The sequence below is a fragment of the Daktulosphaira vitifoliae genome, unplaced genomic scaffold (assembly GCF_025091365.1).
Source record: "Daktulosphaira vitifoliae isolate Bord-2020 unplaced genomic scaffold, ASM2509136v1 Scaffold_1, whole genome shotgun sequence".
Classification (NCBI taxonomy): domain Eukaryota; kingdom Metazoa; phylum Arthropoda; class Insecta; order Hemiptera; family Phylloxeridae; genus Daktulosphaira; species Daktulosphaira vitifoliae.
In genome coordinates this window covers 66685092-66706374 of record NW_026099572.1, presented here as the reverse complement: position 1 = coordinate 66706374, position 21283 = coordinate 66685092, and the positions used below count along the sequence as shown (strand labels likewise).

The following is a 21283-nucleotide window of genomic DNA, read 5'->3' as shown; positions in this document are numbered from 1 at the left end:
ATGCGCCATAAATCACGGGAATATTTCGATCTGAAAGTGATGCTCTATTTTTTAATAAAAATGTCCTTCATCATTATTTTAATAATATTATAGAATTATGTAGTCAAATTTAATATGTACTTGGTTTAAATAGGTTTTTTATTTGTATTTATTATTTGCGTAAAATATTAATATAAATAATTTTTAGCTTAAGTAATGAATTATAATACATACATATATAATATATATATATATACATAATAAATTATATTGTCTGTAAATTAAAAGTATATATAGAGTGGTTATTTTATCATTGACTACTTAAATAATCGAAAATTATAAATAATATTAATAATAATATAAAAAATGTTTTTATTGGTTTACTTTGGTTACATGTTTATCACTAATACCTTATAAGGGAGTAAATTTTAATTTTTCAAATGGGATCATATATATTTAACTAGCTTATTTTGTTTTGTACGAGACAGACCGTAAAACGGCTAGTTGTGTACCAACACACAACATTGTCGTCTTGCCTTGAGATTGTTTACGATCGCTATAGGAGCGGGTGAGAGGGTTCACCTGGCTGGATTCTGACTAACATTCAATAAATGATACACAGACAATAATTCCATAAAAATAATAAAACAAATATATTAAAAGTTCTTCAATAAAAAATCTTAAAAAAAAGGGCCGTAGGATGGGAGTTGACCTTGTTACTAAAATTGTAGGTAAAGCGGCTATGAACAAATAGAAGAGATGCAAAATAATTAAAATAAGTCAAACAATTAAAAATTTAGTTGTACAGCGTAGAATAGATGAATTGTGAATAATGGAAGTGAGAACTTGAAATGAACTTTATGTATGATTTGCGTTGAAATGTTGAAGACGTGAACGGATTACTGACTACAAGGGTAGTCGTTTAAGAAGTCAATACTTCAGTAACGGACCGGACCGATCACTAAATGAGTACACAAGTAAAAAAGCTCGAGGGATCCAAAGCACAACAGGATGTGAAAAAAAAACAATAAAAATATGGTGCACTATGACCGACGCAATAGCATACTCAAGCATAGGCGCTTACTGTGTATACGAATGATGCACTATATTTATTCGATGATGTCCACAGTAGACATTTGACGCGTAGGACGTTGATTTGCTGTGCTGGACCTGCTGGAGTGGATATGTAAGCAAAGACACTAGAGATCAGCAGTCACGAGATATGATGTACTCGACGGTGTTTGTGACTGGTCCACTAAGTCTCTGTTAGAGGAGCTTAAGGATTGATAACAACTTAAAGACTATTATTTTAGAAGCTATTAAAAAACTAAAATAATGACTGAAACTGAGCAGTGGCGCTTCAATTTTTATCAATAAACCTTTCTCATCTCGCTTCTCCTCTCGCCTAAGTATAAAAACGTTAATAACGTCTGAAATATTGATCCAAAAGTTGTTATTTAAGTCATTTTCTTAATTAGTTTATTATCTAATAAACAAACTAATTAATTATAAATGTTACTTCTTGAAAAATTAATGTTGACACCTTTATTAGGAATAAGAGATGATTCTAAAAAGTAATTAATAGCTGATAGGTAACTAAAATATTAATACTTTGAATATACTGATTGATCGAGAAAAATTGTAGCTAATAGAAATCAATGAAATAATTGTTGATATTATAATTATTTTTCGATTAATTATCTGATCGAGGATAAAAGTATTACGTTGTATAATGGTCGACGTCAGATGCATGTTTAAAGTATAAAGTTAACCAATGCCTATCTTATATTAAATTAAATATACATTTCCTATTGACTTATACATTTTTGTTCCGATCAAATCTTTCCGGTTGAGTTTTGTGAACAATAGAGCTGTGTAGGAACAAATTCGATTTAACTCCGAAGCCTACTGTTGATATAATATACACGAGGCATGTAACTTTCATGCTATCTAATACTACTCCTGCTGTACACGTATCAAGAAACTTCCGGTTTGCAATGTAAACGCAGGTACCTACATCTCCGGTATGGGATGATGACCTACTTGCCCTCACTATACAGTCCAAAAAGCTTTTCTATTCATTATAATCATTATAGTACGACCTAATGAACATTTACGTTGTTTTCATCGTGCAATAAACCAACGCTCAGTATAAAAATTTAATAGGAACGAGAGGTATCCTAAGTGTAAGAGAAACTGCTTATTGTGTTTAGTACATCGACATGTCCATTTATTCAACCCTCAAGATGCGACCTAATGTTTTTATTCTATTTGATGTTGAAACGTCCAAAATGCTACGGCCGCAGTACTTCAATAATAAAATGCTGTTTAGCATTTTATTACAAAACATTTTCTCTGACAACTTTAAGGCACGTGTACTGCTACAAAAGTGTAATATGGCAATGCAAACAAATTCAAAAGGAAGAATTGTCCCGACAGCACCAACACTTGCATACTACCATTCTATCGATTTTTCACATGGCTGCCATCCAGTGTCTGTGTACAGTAGAAACATTTTTAAAACCGCCCTTATATACAGCCGCCTCATCAAACATCAAATACCCTTTGACCCTCTTTGCCTATGAATTCATCTATGCATAAAATATGGCATTTGAATAATTCGAAAAAAATGTTTTACCGTAATCATAATAAAAGCATGTTAATATAGAGATAAGCCTTGGCTATTTCGCATAGATATGATGGGCGCTCTTCGTTAGTTAATTATGGAGGGTTTGCATTTTTATGCGAGGGGTAATCAACGTTCTACGTTCGAGAGTGGTGAGTTGAGAGATAGGGGAGAAAATTGAGATTATATTAAGTTGATATTATTAACCATGTTTACAGAATGGGCTTGAAAAGGGTAGAGCGACACGTGAACGCATGTACGTTTCATGGTATCAAATTATATTTTATTATAGACATTAATCTGGGATAACCTTCATGTCGTCATAAAAAAAAAGAATTACGGCGTTGTGTTTAAAAATTTACATAGGTGTGTAAATATTTTTTCGCGTAAAGATGTCTTCCTACAATACCTTTGTACTATAAAAATACTAAGAATATACTTTGTTTACTAAATTTTCAACTTTTTGAAAATGAAATTATAAACAGTTAAATATTTCCGAAGGAAGTTCAAAAACGGTAAAGGCCATTCATGTAAACTGAAGTGTTTTCGCTCCTTTTATCCCAGGAAAGATTGAATGACTTACCTATTTACAAAGAATATGGTTGAAAAGTATTACATCCGAGTATTAAAAAAATTATTATATCTCAAGAAGCCATATAATTGTTTTTGAATGTCGCCTATTCCCAAGTAAATGTTTATACGAAGCGCAAATTGTGTTCCGTTTTCTTTATAAAGGACGTGTAATATTATAAACAATAATAATGTTATCATATTTGAACGATGAGTACATGGGGTAGAACGAAATTTATATCAAACTGTAAAAGAGATGGTGTGCGAGTTCTCTGTCAAGGCTTACAATTTAGAACGGAGTAGCTTCCGGAAAGTCTTTGCACGCGTGGAAGACACCAAGGAAGAGACGAGGCTCCAGCGACACGACGCGTTCGTTAGTTCATAATGAGTTTTGCCAGTCAGCATAATTAAACCGTTCCCCGCTGTATCCACGTAAAGCCCTACATTCATATTTACTCCTATCCCATATACTGCACATTTAAGCAATTTAGTCTCGACTACACGAAATGTGGTTTACAAATTGATTTATTTACTTTGTGGATATTATCTACGGTAGGTGTTTAAAATACCATGGAGAATAAATTTTTCTCAAGAGTAGGAAATATTTCTTGAATAATATTTATAAGTTTGCAAAATAACGCCGGAATCCCTCGAGGCAGTGACCTTTCGCCTCTATTCTACAACACGTACACTTTTAATTTACCAACTTCCGACAATACTGAGTTAGCTACACTTACTAATGACACATCACTACAAGGTCAATCTTAGACCAGTGTTAAAATCAAATTAAAACCTGAAAAATAAAAATCTTGTATGTAAAACAATAATTCGAATAGTGCAATACAAATATGGGCCGCCCCAGCTAAGCCAGAAAATAAACGACCTATTCGTGTATTCCTATCAATGATCTATAAAGCTTATAATAGATTCCTCCAAGTCCATAACAAATACTATCTTTCACTATTATTTAAAAATACCTACTATTATAGAATTTGCTAAAGATACACAAAATATTTTACATTCAACTATCACCAAAATCCTCTTAACAACTCTATGCCGTTCCGCTAATTTCCTCAAAATATTTTTTATAGAATTACTTTATCAAATTCACAAAATTAAGAATTATACGCGTGTTTATTTTAATTATGAGTTTATGTTACTGAACGGTTTCCTCATTTTTGCTATTTCATGTCCTATTAGTCGATCATTGTTACTTATTGTTTATTATTTTGTTGACAGATTGTAATATTTTTATAAAAAATATGTATATAATTCTAATCGTCTAATATTTATTCATTTTTTAAATAAAGTGCTCAAGTCATTTAAGCGGAAGATTGTAATAAATATTTGAATTTTTTATTTTATCGTGACATAAACGACATTATTAAATTATACACGTAGACACATCTTATGAATAATTATTCTATTTATCTCTTCGTTTAAAAATATTTTTTAATGGTTTTTTTTACAATTCTTAAGCATTAAGAAAAAGGATCTGTAGGACCACCAAAATGTTTTGTTGGTAAATTAGAATTCAGTTCACGTAAGAAAATCGCCCACGTCCCTTTGGCAAAGCCATATTGCTGAAAAAAACTACTACTAGATACCTTCATGGCTTAGCTTATTGTCTCTTGACATCAAATATTACCGTACGTGGCAAAAACCTTTGTCAAAATTTAGTCGTACAAAATGGCGAATTCCTTATTTTTTTAAGTCTGGAATAAGTATTAAACCTCAAAATTAATTTTCATTCAGTGACTAAAGTAATTTAAATCATATCTATTATCAATAAATAAAAATATTCATAAAAAAATTAATTGGTTATATTTTTACAAAATCAATCTTAAATACGTTTAGTGCGATAATTTATTTTCATTGAACACTTAAATTATATTTTAAAACAATAAACGCCGTAATGTAATATAATATCAAAAATAATAATGTATTTATTAGTTAGTCACATCATTAGGTTCTCAACTAAACAAGTCATAGATTTAATTAGACATCAAGAAAATTTGCGAATCTTGCACGATGAAATAAATATTAAAGTAAAAATTGATTTGCAATAGTATTTCAATCGATAAAAATAAATGTATACATTTTTTATTAATTATAGTGACCATAATCAAAATGGACAGATAACTGTAATATTACTTTATACGCATCTATCGTTCAAAGATGTTACCATTCATTTAAAAAAAAAAATTAATATTTTAAGTTTTTATATAATCATACTAATTTATACATAAAAAAAAACATAAATGATATCACGGAATTTATCTTACTACTACTATTATTGATAAGACATCAACAATTCCATTCTTAATCTAATGTACCTTATACTACCGATTGTATTCGGACCAGATTAGAAAACATAACATCAATACAAGCTGAAAAAAGTATAATACTTGTGAACACTTTATGTCTAATATTGTTTTGTTACGTCAAAGACACTGATTTGCTTAGACGTGATGCAATTTAGTGAACCTACAATAAAACTAGAGCTTAGTGAAGTCCAGCAGCAAACGATGGTGGGGTTAGGTTAATTCATCCAGATGTTACTTGTATTCTCATCACGTTCTGCCCAAGGGACGAAATGATGAGTTTACAAGAGTTTTCTGTGACTAAAACGGGAGGTTACATTAGAGCAGAAAGAATAAACCTTATTTTTCAACGAGCTTAAACATATGTACGTTAAAGCTACCCGGCCTAACATGCGATTTTAATCCGTCGTGAAATTGACATCAGCTATCTAAAATCCATTGTTGAGATTAATTAATAATAATGCCAATAAATTGTTATTCGACAGACATCGTCAAACCATCGCATTGTATACACAACTCGTGTAAAAAAAAGTTTTACGGAATTTAATAAAGGGTTATCAAAGCTGGAAAAAATAATGAAATCACGAACTAATTTTTTACAATGGAATGTAACGATTAAAGGAATTTGTTAATTAAACAACAAGAATATGACTTTAAAAGAAATACGTTATGTGAAAAATTAGTCAGTCTAAATAAAATAAATAATTACTTATTCTGAAACAAAATAAGTGCAAGTTCTCAGTAGTAGTGTCACAAATATTGGTATTCCAATATATGTCTTTACAGTATTTGAATATAAATAGATTAATAGAAATGTTTGAATATGTAGCTTTAAAAAATATTAATACTAATATCGTTATAAGGTAACAGACATTTTTTATGACACAAATAATTGTTTAGTCGTTTGATCGAAAGTGAATTTTACGACAGTACAAATCATCTACTCTTATAACAGTTTAATTGTGTAGAATTTAAAAATATAATTGAATTCCAAATTATTATTAAACTTCCTTAATAACGTATTTATGGGGAATATACTCCGCTGAAGAACTATTCTTGATATATAGGTGTACAGTAAGTAAGGAAACGGGTTTCTATTGTTCTCATTGTTTGTAACAATTGACCTGTTTCCTTACTATTTGAACACGGTGTATAATTGAAAACCTTATGCTGAAAAAAAAATCCAAGCCTATAAAAAAATCGTTTTACGACTTAAAACCAGTATAATTGTTTGCAGATGATTTAAATAAAATTCAATTTACCTTTCATGACAAATGTTCAAAACAAAAACCATAAATCTCTCAGGTTTTGTCTCTAACAATGTTATGAACAAAGAAAGGAGATTGAGTGTGGTAGGCAAACAATGATAGTTTTGACAAGATGATCGCAGTTATAATTAAAACGGCGACGCCATCCTCTTCGACTCGGTGAACACGTCATAGCCATATTTATATATAAACGATACGGTCCCCTACATCAATAATATATTTGAATTTGGCGGGAGTGCTCGTTCTGTCTCAGTTGTCTACAGGCTGCAACAGGCTGAAAGCCAGACGATCAATAAAATGAGCCGTCTACGTCGTGCGCTACAAGCGGCGACAGTCTGGACACCATCCCGACACTTTAAGGTGCGTACGCTGTGGAACACGTTAGCGGTAGGCTGTGCCCGTCGACGGCCAATATTCTCATAACAGTTGGCGATATTATGATGCAGTTACCTTTGCTGTGTGTTTTGTGCATTTTACTTCCGGCCCAAGAGCTAACAGATGTATAATTCGTTTTTTAGAAAATATAAAGCCGCATAAGGAAAGTATTTGCTTAGAAACATTTATGAAATTGAAAAACCCCTGAAATTGACGGTGGAAACAACATGATCGGTGATTGTATCATGCTATTGGTTGCCGAATAAAAATGACCCTAAGCAAACACATGCCTGCGGGTGTCAGCAGTCTTTCTAACCACAAGATTAAGTCGTATACATAATATGTATACCTCACTCAATCGACGATTTTCTCCTATTTCACTTGCTGGTGAAATATTTCTCGTGTCACATAAAGGCAATGTCGATTGCTCTTCGATTGTATAATAAAACGTACAAACATTTACGGTATCCAAGAAAACATGTATTTTTGATAATCCAAAAGGCTATGAGTGATTTACATCAATTTACTAAAATATTATTAATAAGAATTCGGAAAGTACTTTTTTTTATTATTGAATATTTTAAGAAAAATTAGTATTATTATCAATAGTGTTAGTCTTATTAACTAAATTAATTACGTCACATTTATAAGAAAAACGGACATACTCGAGATACAAATGTTATATACTAAATTCACAATCTTAAAATTTGTAATTTAATACAATTAATTTAAATTATTTAATAATATAAGCGTTCAGATATACTTTAAACTGTTATATGTTTAATAGATAACAACGTTATTGATTAAGTCTAAATCCCAATGTTCCACGCCATTAATTAATATTAAATAACGAACTGTTCACGAACAAATTCTACTCCTAGACCATAAATCACAAAAATAAATTTATTTTGAAAATTAATTGTACTACTTTTGTTGACAATTATTATATTAAAAGTTAATACTTTAAATTCAATTTTTTAATAATAACAGAGATGTAATAAATATTATTAGGAAGTTGTATTAAATATAATTTATGTAAAATAAATACTGTGCATTTATAAAATGAAAATATTTCCTATAAAACAAATTAGAAAATACACTGAGAGCTAACTTGTTTTATATAAGTTTTAAAAATAACTGCATATGAGTAAGGAAATATGAATTTTTTCAATCTTTTATATTTGAATAAGTTAAATGTATGTGAAATCAAAGAAATATGTTTATAATTAGTTAATAACAAGAAAGTAACGAGTATACGCATTAACATCGGGAAGTAAAGTAAAACTTTAGACAAATGAATGCCACCTAATTACATTTTGCAAGCGTCGCGACCCTTCGCTAAAAGAAAAAATAATAATTTAAATGTCACGCTACGTGAAGTGCCGTGATCCAGTGAATAATGGTTGACAACAACATTCTTGCTTATCAAGTCAAGTTTATTGTTAATGCCAGTTAACGTTATTTAGTCACGATCAACACAATAGTAGTCAAAATATAAACAAATAAAACACAAAAATTAAAATTATTACAGTTTAGTGCGCGAACTGTTAACAAAAATAGTATATTTGCTGACACAATTATTTACATTAATGAAAAATTGCTATTGTTTAAAAAATATATCTCCAATTCAATTTTACCATTTTAGTTAATGATATCAATAATTGATAATAGCTGTATATATACACTGTTATTTTTAAAGAATAATACCCCTATTATTTCGATAAATAATGATTTTTTCATAATAATGTACTTATTACAATTTGATTCATTTTTATAAATCATTGTAAATATCAAGTTTATTGTAAGAAAATATTTATTCGGGGTAGCTTTTCACAATTAAATGGGAACCTATTATTATTATTTTATTATTAAATGATTAAACGGTTTAAACAAAATATTGACTGTTCGATAACCAGTATTGTATTATTACTTTTTCAGTTAATGTAATTTTTAGTTATAGTCGTTAGGGGTACGCAACGTTGAAGAATTCTTATCTGTCGTCATAGTAAATATAGAGCATCACTACTAAACACTACCTCGCTCCTCACTTTTTAAAATCTTTGACTGCTAATATTCCAAAATGTAACATTGCAAAACTGGTTATCGACCAGCGGAAATTTTATTTAGACTATTCTTCATTTAATAGTATAAAATAATAATAATTATTGTAATTTTAAGAAATGAAATTTTCTATTAAATGAAGACCTATTATAATAGGTTCTCATTTAATTGTCAAAATCTAATATTTATATTAGATATATTATATTCAAATATTTATTACTTCAATAAATTTTCAAGCTTGATTAAATATTCCTAAAGAAATCATTTAGTTTTATTATTATTTTTTAAAATGTATTCTCCTATTACAATCCTCAGCAGAATATTCTCAAGAATATTCCATTTTGAGAAAATTCTCTGGAGAATAATATTTCGATACATCACTTCGTATAGGTATTACTTATTATTTTGCATAAAAATTATAATATGTAATTTTCTTTCTTTTTCAATTAATGTATCTAAATAATTGAAAATGCAAATCAAAAAATTAGAAAAGAAGCGTACAAAAGATTTGGTTTATCAAGTTATACAACTATGTTACTACTTGCTATTGTTGTTTTTACAATTAGCATTTTGATTTGGAAATTTTATGTGACCTGAAGTGTTTATTACGACTAAATCTTAAGACGAGAAATGCACCAATCCCCCGGAGATTGTGTTTTAACAACAGTTTATATACTATTCTTTATAAATCCTACGGACAAATTCAATCCAATGTAGTAGTGCGTAACTTTTGGTCGTTAGTAATCGTTTCGGGGATGGTTTTTTTCTAACGCCAAACAAACGCTATTTGTCACGTCGGCACATCGTTTGAGGCAACAGAGTACATTTTTCTTATTTTCGGTAACGCTGCTAAAGAACTAAGTGACGTTTTTTACTTTAAGCTCTTATATGTATAACTCATATTAAAAATAGCCTAAAAATGTATATATTCATGTAGAATTTACGATTTTTCAATATAGTATAACTCAGTTCAATACTTGAACATAATTAATTATTAATTTATTCTTTTTCTCGTCCTTTTTTTACATTGTATTATTATCTATAAAACTATACTAAATAACATAGAAGGTATTTCAATTATAAGTTTTGTAATAGTTCATTTACTGAATAAGGAACAAATTTATCTGAATGAATAACTAAAGAAAACATTTAAAGACAAATTACGAATTATTTTTTTATTGTATGTAATTACCAATTAAAGAAAAAATATTTATTATTATATACTTTATAAGAATATTATTATACTTGAGTGACAGAATTAAAAACTTATAGTGACAACTTTAAAATAATTTAAAATTGTTACTTCAAAATGATAATTTTTTAAATAACATACTAATTAATGTATGTTTCAACAGATATTTTTGTTAATTCAAAAAAAAAGATGTGTGATATAAAATAAACGATCGGCTATATATTACGCAGTGTTTGAATATGAAGTTTGAATAAAAGTGTCGTGAACATCAAAGATGGGATCATAGATAATAGATATTAACGTCGAGTACTTCATTATTAAGTGGAAAAAATTCTAATTTTTTTTTACTATTTATTGTCTCCTTTAACCTCCACCCATTTGGTAATATTTTACAAAAAAATTGTTTACATTTTTTCCAGAAATAATGAAGTAGTTGACATTATATTTTATCTACATCTATGATGTTAACGACATTTTTATTAAAACCTCGTATTTGAACACCGTCTTTAAAAATGTGATTACTAATAAGAGTAATATTTATTTATGGTATACTATTAACCATAATTACTATTTTTTAATTTACTTATCATTGAACTTTTGAATGATCTTATCTGTATAATACACATTTTTATTTTTCAAATATATATTTTAAATGTGACTGTAATTGTAATAATATAATAATTTAATTTTAAACAAATTTTATTTATACAGACTAGGTTTACACGTGTTTTTGATAATAATTTTAATATCGACTTATTTTAAACAAACCTTGAAATAAATCTTTGTTTGATTTTCAAAAGAACTTTCATTTAAGAATCAATTTCATGTTACAGCTGGTTGAACTTCAACAATGTTATAACAATGTATATTACTGTGCATATAAGTTACAAATTAAAATTTATTCATAAAGCCGGAATCTCTTTGCAATGATATATGAACTAATAGCCTATAGAATATTTCATCGTACCCTATAAAAAGCTATTACTAGTACTTCTAAACAACAATAGCATCAAAATGTAATGTAATTAAACATTACACCTTAAAGCTTATTAAAAGTACATAAAAATAGTTTGTTTTCTGTGTCTCATTGGTTATATTGATAACTTATTCTATAGATGGTTAAATATATTTTTTCCTATTTAAAATTTTTCAATATATCAATAAATATAGTTAATAAATAAATAAATAAAGGCTAAGTTCCCTTCAATGTCCCAGTTGTGCTTACGATTATTTTTTTTAGTTTCAAAAAAAAAAATAATAATAATAAAATTATTAAATAAATTACATTTATGGTATGGTATTAATTTAAATAATTTTTATATTTTCTTATTTGGCATACTATGTGCAATTACTTATATAAAAAACTTCAATGTATACAAATATATATATTATTCCTTTTATAGAAATATTGTTTCAAAAGGCTTTATAAAATTAATGCAATTATTAAAAGTTTGAGTAACATTTATTTGAGATCGATAAATACTAACGAAATTGAGACTAATTGTTTCATTCAACAATAAAACTTGAAATATTAAATTCACCTAAGCTTTAAAGTTCTGCAAAATATCTATTAAAATTCAATTAAAAAGTTTATTTAGAAGTTATGGAAATAACGATTAAATAATAATTAAATTAATAATAAAATACTACGGTTTTAGTCGGTACTTAAAAAAAAAACTTTTATATTTTTAATTTTATGTGCAATTTTGTTTTTGATGTAATGAAATATAAAAGAAAAGTGAATAAAAACAATTTTAAACAGATGTTTTACGTTTTTATGATATTATATTTTATAAACAAAATAATATTATTGAACAAAACAAAAAGTAAGCTAGCTCTAAGTTAAGCTCTTGGTCGTGCATAAACCGAATAACCGGAGATTTAGTTTTATATTGTTTAGCGTCGTATTGTTTATTGCATTTAAAATACTTATAAAAAGTGCAACATTTCTCCAGAATTTTTATCAGTCTTTGTACACAAAAATATATAGCATTCAATACCTTATAGTAAAGTCTGAGCAACTGTAAGTGTTAAAAAGAAAAGATTTTTAAAGTTATCTTGACACGCAAAAAATAGTTTTTATTATTTTTCGGTTCTTATTAAAATGTTGTTACTACGCTCATAAAAATATAACGACACTCTTTAAAAATAAAATTTAAAAAAATCAACACGTGAATAGCGATCATAAGTAATAGAAATTCAAATGTTAAAGAATTGCTGCCTAATATAAAAAAAGATTATTCGTGAGGTCGGAAACATACTAGGAGCCAACTTTTTGAACAAAATCCGCACAGATGAACCCGACCACTCCACACCATCAAGCGCTTTTCTTTGCGACACGGTAATGTCGTTTTTAGCGTGTTATTTGCCACATACCCTGCAGCGGACTCATCTGAGTGTCATGGACCGTGACAAATTCTTCGAAAAGGGGAAAGACAGAGAGGGCATGTTTTAATAAACAACTTTCATATTGTTGGAAACGTGTCCGCTCAACTTCCTAGTACTGCCAGTAATCCTTCTATTTTCATTCTGGTTTTCACTTTCCATCAAAACCACATCTTACATTTTAATTGACATCGGTAGACATTCTTATTTCAAATTAAAAGTTTAGAGCATTTATTATTTTATTTAAATATTTCTATAACTTTTTATAAACAATTTTTAATTAATAAAACTGTATTATTAAAAAAAAAAAAATTATTGATCATATTACAATAAAAATGAAACATGTAACTGTACATCAACACTTATTTAAGTCTACACGTATTTGCTGCATCAGGCATTGTGAATGTTTAGTACTTCTAGGGGAACAATTTTTGCATAATATGATGAAAAAAATACAAAATCAAAAGTCAAGACCAAAATAATAATAAAACCATTATTTTAATGATGTATTGCTGTAAAAAAATAATTTAGAAAAGAAAGAAACATGGTTTATCTTAATTGCTGTTTAACGGACAACTTTTTCTCGCTTTTGAATTCTTAAAAACTGAATTGTATGATAGTTGTGAAAAGCGCTGAAGTTATGATATTTAAAGAAACTTAAAAGTAAAGTTTTTAATTATTTAATATATTTAACAACTTTGCAATATGATGATAGCGTTCTTTTGCGTGTTCACAATTTCAACATTTCTGAGAAGTTAAGAGTTACTGGATTATCTATTTATGTACAGTATAGCTAACATAGAAAATCATTTTTTTTATTTAATTTTAAAAATTTTTCTTATACAAAAAATATCAATAGGCTTTTATTGATTATTTCATTTACTTAATAAACTAAGTAAAAAAAGTGTATTCTAGTTATATACTATTATGTTATGAAAAGTTGAATATTTCCACAGACATTTTTAAATATAACAATGAAAATTTGTTTATAGATATAGAAAACTTCCAATACAAAATACAGGTTAATTTAATTTGTATTGTTGAATTGAAAAGAAGTCTTAACATTAATTAAATTAAAACGTATAAAAGAAGAAACTATGAACATATATTTTCCATAATGAAATATAAAACATAAATAATCATTAATTCACTAGAATGAATAATCACTATGATCATGAGACATTTGAAAAACACAGACATTTATATCAATAATGTGATTTAAAAGGTTTTTTGTAAACTTCACATAAAGAAGTTTTAATAAAAATAATTTTTTTTTTTGTATTATTATAATAAGTATTTGTAGCTTACTATATATACATTTTTTTTTGTCAATAAACATTAATAGAAGAAATTGGAGATATAATAATTAATATATAATGAATAATTATTCTATTAAATTATTTTATACTGTATGTGAAATTATAAGATCTTAGTATAAATTTAATAAAGGAAAGATAATATACTATTATGTAAGAATTTTAAAGACACGGAGTTTACTCATAAAAATGAGTAAATTACAAAACAAAGAATAAAGTGAGCTCAAGCAAACCAACTTGGTGGTAAACCCGCATATTGAAACAAGCTTCATAGTGAAGAGGTATGATTTCAAATTTCAAGTGCTTTGTAATCTAACACAAAAAGCAAAGGACTGATAGTGATGTTGTGCTATATAAATGAACTTGAAATGTACAAGAGTACAGCGTATCTTAGTTACTTACAAGACAAATCAAATACGTATATTATAATAGTAATTAAGGACAAAACTAAAGTCATAGTCATTGAATACTGAATATCTAATCAGCGCAAAAACAAGCTACGAATAAAGAAACTTCAAAAAATTATAAAATATATTAGAAAAAATACATTCTACTCATATCATTTTCGTATTGTGTAAAATACTGGGTATAAAGTTTTTTCCCAGAAAATCTTGACTGCAAACTAATCAACTTAAGATATTTGGTTGAANTTCCCAGAAAATCTTGACTGCAAACTAATCAACTTAAGATATTTGGTTGAATTAAAAAAAAAAAAAATGTTTTTTAATTAGACTAGTTTTAATATTACGGAACGCAGTGCGGCGCAATTGATCATTCAGTAGCAGTTTAAGTGCTGATGTTCAGCTAAGTTGTTTACTGTGAATTCCCTGATGGGTGACCATCCAGGAGCTTTAACTGGACACGTTGCCCCCTAACAGCTTATTATTATAGCTTCTTCAGCTATAATAATGAACTACAACCGACTTTAAATAGTTGGGGTGGAGGATAATGAGATGTGGATGATGATATTAGTTTTTAAAGTAGAATTAAACGTAAAATAAAAAAAATGTGATTTTATAAGGAATCAAAAAAAAATTATTTATAATTTTTATAATATCATCAGTGAAAGAGCAATATATTATATTTATAAAAATACTATTTGAAAAATATTGTGCAGTTTTTATAATAACCTCATTAATTTTAGAAAATATACTTATTATTATTTTACTAAATCAGATGGAAATTAACTATTAGGACAATTTTGAAACTCATTGGATTACCAAAATTGCGAAACAGAATTTAATTTGATCCATTACAAATGAAGTTCCTGATCAGAATGATAGTCAGTTAAATTTTTGATTAAAGATAAATAAATAAACTTTCTCAGATATCGTAAAAATATATTTCATTACTTGAGTTTAATTTATGTATAGTGATGCTTAGAGCGCACTATTTTCTACAGTCAATAAACTTTATTGATTGAAAAATCTCATTAATAGAATATAATCATAGAAATATAAAGTATTAACGGATATTATTAAAAATTTACAAAAAATGCTATAACAAAAATATGTTATTAATGTGTTAAGACTACCTTAAAAAAATTAAAGCATATTTACTCACGTAAAATTACGTTGATCATAATCTACTCGATTTTAGTATTGATTTAAGTATTAATTGTGTATACAAGAATCATAAGAATAAAAATACTAAGAAAACATTTGTAAAATTATGTGTATACATTTATTTCTAAGGTATATTCAGGTTCTATATTTTTTTCAGTATTTAAAGTAAATTAATACGGATGAAATTTGATATGAGGTAGTCAATGATAACGCTGGTTTATCACTTTCCAAATGACATAAATATTATAAAACATATACATTTGCTAAAAACAATACTAATTAGAAAAAATAAAAACTCAACCAATATTGAATTGCTAAATAAATTTATAAATATTAAAAAAAAATACATTATTTATGTAATTACATTAATAACCCAACCTGTCAATTAGTGTTATGCTTGTTGTATACTTTGTGAGACAATATTAAATAAATTTGAACGAGATAACTCGTTAATGTAAGTATTTATGAGATGTAAAACTTTGAGCTACAGTTCATAAAGTTCTTATGATTGAATTTATTCTCATGAAGTAATTTAAAATTATTTTTAAATAAGTAAATTATTATAGGTTATATCAGGTACACAACTGTGGAGTTCAATTAATAAACAGAGATAGAGTTTTATAATGAATTATTCAAATTCAAATTTTACATATATTTAAGCTAATCAGTAACCTTAAAAGTTACATGTCGGGGAGTAGAAGATTTTTATTTAGTTTTACAAAACTAGGAATTCAACAATTTTCTTTTAATATAATGATCATAATAAAACTAAAGTTGATTTCTGTTATGTTTTAGCTTGGATGGTATTACCTATACTAGAATATGTAACACACATGATAGTATAACTAAACATTATAAATATTCGTGTATAATTATGCCAATTTTTGTGTAAATGATTTCATATAATCATTTTGTAAATCATTCTCAAAGTATTCCATTTTTTTTTTTACCAAATTAAAGTTTCATTTCATGTGTTTTTTGTTCGATATGCAATTTGATTTATAATAAATTTAATGTATTTAAAAATAAAATTAATTTATTCAAATTTAGTTACGAAAATAGTGACGAAAAATTGTGTTGTTGAAATTAATCAATATAAATAGAAATAAAAAATGAATGATGCCATAGAAATATAAATGAAATTCTAGTTTTATTTCTGAGTAATAATTAAACTATTTTTTTTTATTTTGATCTTATAATAAATAAATAATAATAATAAATCAAATAATACATGAAATACGTTCCATTTTATTTTTTATAATAATAAATAATATTTTATCGAATTACGATATAAATTGTGAAATAAGAAAAATGTAATATTTTATAAAAGCGCATTTAAGATATTTGAAATTGAGGCAAAAATATTAAATGAAAAAATATAGTTGCGCGTTATTCATAACGAATATTGATTTTAATAAGTATAATGAAATTCATAAATTTATGTCAGGAGTAGAAGAAAACTTGTTAAAAGTATCACTATTTGATACATAAAATGAATTGAATATAAAATTACTTACTAATATTAGAATTATTCTTCAAAATTGAACGTTTATAAAAGTAATTTACTTTTGTCAGAGCCTGGAGCAACAAGTTCAAAATTAAATTGTATAGATATTACTTTTGTAAATAAGATAAGTGGTTAGGTAGTCGTTATTTTTTTAAACATACTACTCAGTTATTATTATTATTATTTTTTGTTATTATTAAATTTTAGATTTAATGAAATGAAAAAATACAAAAAACGTCTTAAGAACATTCTTATCTCTAAACAGCCTAAGAACCTGGGACCTTTGCCAACATTTCCCTTAAGGAGTTTTCATGTGTCTTTTTGTATTTTTTGATTTTATTGGACTCGATCCAAGTACATGAAACGTATACATAAACAATAGTTCATGGTATTGCTCATTGCCCTTTTTTTAGTCGTTTAATTATTTAGAATAACATAATTGTTTTTAAATAAGTAATAGATGCACTTTTATGTGTTTATAGTATAAATTTGAAGTCATAAATACATAGCGGTCAATTCGATTCATTTATTAACTAATACAATTTGGTTCAATGCTTACGTGATTATTGACAGCTAGCGATAAGCTCACTAATTTTAAGGTAACCTATCACATTTAATTTACAATAAAAATATTCAGTACACAATTAATAGATGGAAAAATAACAGAAATACAAGAAAACGAAGTAAAACATAACTGTTATATTTTCAGTGACACCAATAATTTCGACACTCGGAGACTGCAATTTTCGTGCAACCGACGGACGCTGCGTGTGACACACAACTGTTCTTCTAAATCCAAAAGCAAAGGGACCAACGTGGTTAAGGGCGATGAGGACGCGTGCGCTACCCCAATGGCTGCTAGATCCAAAATTATATACTATACGCCATCTATCTAGTGTTTTTACTCACAAACGTCGAATCAGTAATTAAAGAAAGAATAACTAGATAGAGTATATGTTTTCATTTTTCAACGATTATAATTTATGGAAAAAAAATTGTTTTAATAACTTTCACCCAGTGGTGTATTCTAAAAGTTAGATTTTGACCGCTTCTTGAACTATCTTCTATGGCTGCGGCAGTTAAAAAAAACATGCTATTTTTGACTTTATACTTTCAATTTTAATTTGCTATAACTTTTTGAAAAATGTATGAACATACATAATTATTTTTTTATAAATACTTTATACAATTCCCTTTCATTCTATATATATATATATATATACATATATATATTTAAATCGGACCATTTTCTTTTATACAGGAGGGGGTTCAAATCTTACTAAATCTTAAATATGGGTTTGTAACTTTTTAATCTACTTGACTTATACCCAAATATTAGGTTCAAAATCACTAGAATATTTATGATGAATTTACTTTAAAACGTTGTAATTTTAACGTTATATACGCAAAACAAAAAAAGAAATTATCAATAAACGTGAAACAATAAAAAATTTTAACATTGAAACAATTAACAATTTTAACTTAGCATAATGTTAAATGTTTATTATTAAAAGTAAAGTAAAGTTAGAATAAAAAATTTTTATAATAACATTCATTACTAAAATTAAATGTTATTAAAGCACGAGAACATTGTGTAAAAAAGAGCAATGCAAATTGATGATCTTTTTAGGTTTAAAAAAATATAGTAATGTTTGCAAACTTTTATAGTAATATATTTAATTATATAAACCAAAGAATAACGAATTTTTTGAAAATAATATGCAAATAAACACATACGTTTGTTTTAAATCGCAATTACAATATTTTTGTAAGAATAATGAAATATTGCTAAATGGCATAAGGTTTTAACTTGAGTTTNCACATACGTTTGTTTTAAATCGCAATTACAATATTTTTGTAAGAATAATGAAATATTGCTAAATGGCATAAGGTTTTAACTTGGGTTTTAATCCCTTTTTCCATCAGGATATTAATAAGGAACTAGCAGATCATGTAGCTTTTGGAATAATCCACCAATTTTTTAAAATTAAACACTTCTAAAGATTTGCATCGAAGCGTTTTTTTTGATACTGATTTATTCACTGTCAGATAGATATCATTATACTTGATCCAACTATGCCACGTCACCACTGTGCCGTGACCCCCTGTGCTGAGTTTTTTTTAATTATTTGCACCATACTGTAGGTCATGATGATGAATTTGAATTTTTTTTAATTTAATTTTTAGTAAAATTTTAATTTTATAATTTTTAATATAATTCATACTAAATAATGAGATTTTAGCCTATTTGTGTCAATATATCAATTATTATTTCTACCAATTTTCTAATTTTTATGGTAAATACTTACGTTATGACATTTGATTAAAGCTTAAAGGTTGTAAACTTGTCCCTAATATATCCTATATTTTTTCCTGATTTATTATTTATTTTGTTAAATATTTGCTTTTCAAAAACAATAGTATGTATAATTTAAAAAAAGATAGCATAGAGAGGTCGCAGCTCAGTGTGGATGTGTCATAGTTAAGACAAATATAGAAGATATCTGACAGTGATTAAAATCACTATCATAAGAAATACATTATTGAATAGAAAATTTTATGAGAATTAAAAAAAATGAAATTGTTAAGAGATTAAAATGCAGTAGGATATTTTATAATTACTATTTATAATAAATTTATCAGAAAATCTCAATATTTTTTTGCATTTTTATTCTTATAAATCATTTAAATAAAAATCATTTCTATGTAACTCATGGTATTAAAAAGATTCTACAATTAAAACATTTAAAACTTAATTAATTTTAATGATTTACTTTAACTAAAAAAACAATCAATAGGCTGTCAAAAAAATCTACTCAATTGAGTGTATTACACAATTTTATTATAATTGTAAAAATTCATTGTTAAATTCAGGTGAAATGAAATATCAATTTTTTTTTAGAAATGATTCATATAGCAATATGTTACAAAAAAATTGGAATATTAATTACTGGTAGTACACACAAATAGAGTTATGAATTGAATAAATTACGAAGTAAAATTATTTATTTTGTAGTTGAAACCTATTATTATATCAAACCTAATTCGACAATAAATACTTTTAAAATATTAGAAATGAATGATTTTAATGTTATGTGTAGACGTAGGGTAAAAACAGATATCTTTCACATATTTATTCCATAACCGTTTAATATGAACTAAAACATTTACAATAACAATATCACCTATACCCCTGTACAGGTGAGTGATCAGTGTGACCACTGGTACATCACATTTAATTGTCTGTATGAAGACACATTGTTTAAGTAACTGTTTAATTGATAAATTAGAATATTTTTCCAATTTTAGGGCAATATCTTCAAATTGATACTAATTGTAATAATTTGATGTGTCGTTGAAAAAAATAATTTAAGTGATAGCTGAGAAAATAAATGACAGCCCCCCCCCCCCCCCCAAAAAAAAAAAAAACACATAATAATATAATTGTAATATAAATAATAAAGGTTCTTCACACGAAAGGACACTACAGTGATGGGGTCTTTGATATCCATTGATGTTATTGAATCTAAATGAGATAAAATTCAAATGACTTAAACATTTTTTTCTAACTCAAACACCCTTTGTAAGATATTTAAAAATAAAATAAAATACAAAACCGAGAATTATAACACAAAAATAACATATATTTTTTAATACAGTAGCCATTTTCACAATGAAGACAAACTATAGTTCGAAAGGTTTTTTTTTTACTTTTTAAAATATATTACATAAGGTTTAATTTAAGATATATATAAAAGTGCCAATATTTCCGGAACACTTTCAAAAGTTAAGTTGAAAAAGTTCTACTTTCTACATGCATTTTTTAGATTTGAACCCCCCTCGTATATAGGGAAATGGTCCGATTTAAAAAAACAGTATGTCAAATGAAAGATGTATATAAATACTACTTCTCATGAAAAAATTGTATTGATCCATAAATTTTTCAAAGATTTATAGCGTTATAAAGTTCAAAATATGAAAAAGAATTTTTTATATTAACTTTGATGACTGATGAACTTTTTGTTGTCTGTTGTTGAACGAAAAAAAACATAGCACAGAGGGTCACGGCACAGTGGTGACGTGGCATAGTTGGATCAAGTATAATGATATCTGAC

General features: G+C 26.6%; 1 protein-coding gene across 1 annotated transcript in view; it reads right to left on the bottom strand.

Annotated features, from left to right (window-relative positions):
- Positions 1–17937, bottom strand: part of LOC126910300 (discoidin domain-containing receptor 2-like) — a 91482-nt gene extending 73545 nt beyond the window's left edge. The window contains exon 1 of the mRNA XM_050692747.1: positions 17728–17937. The gene's annotated coding sequence lies outside the window, so the exon portion shown is untranslated. The remainder of the gene's footprint in view (positions 1–17727) is intronic.
- Positions 17938–21283: the final 3346 nt, after the last annotated feature.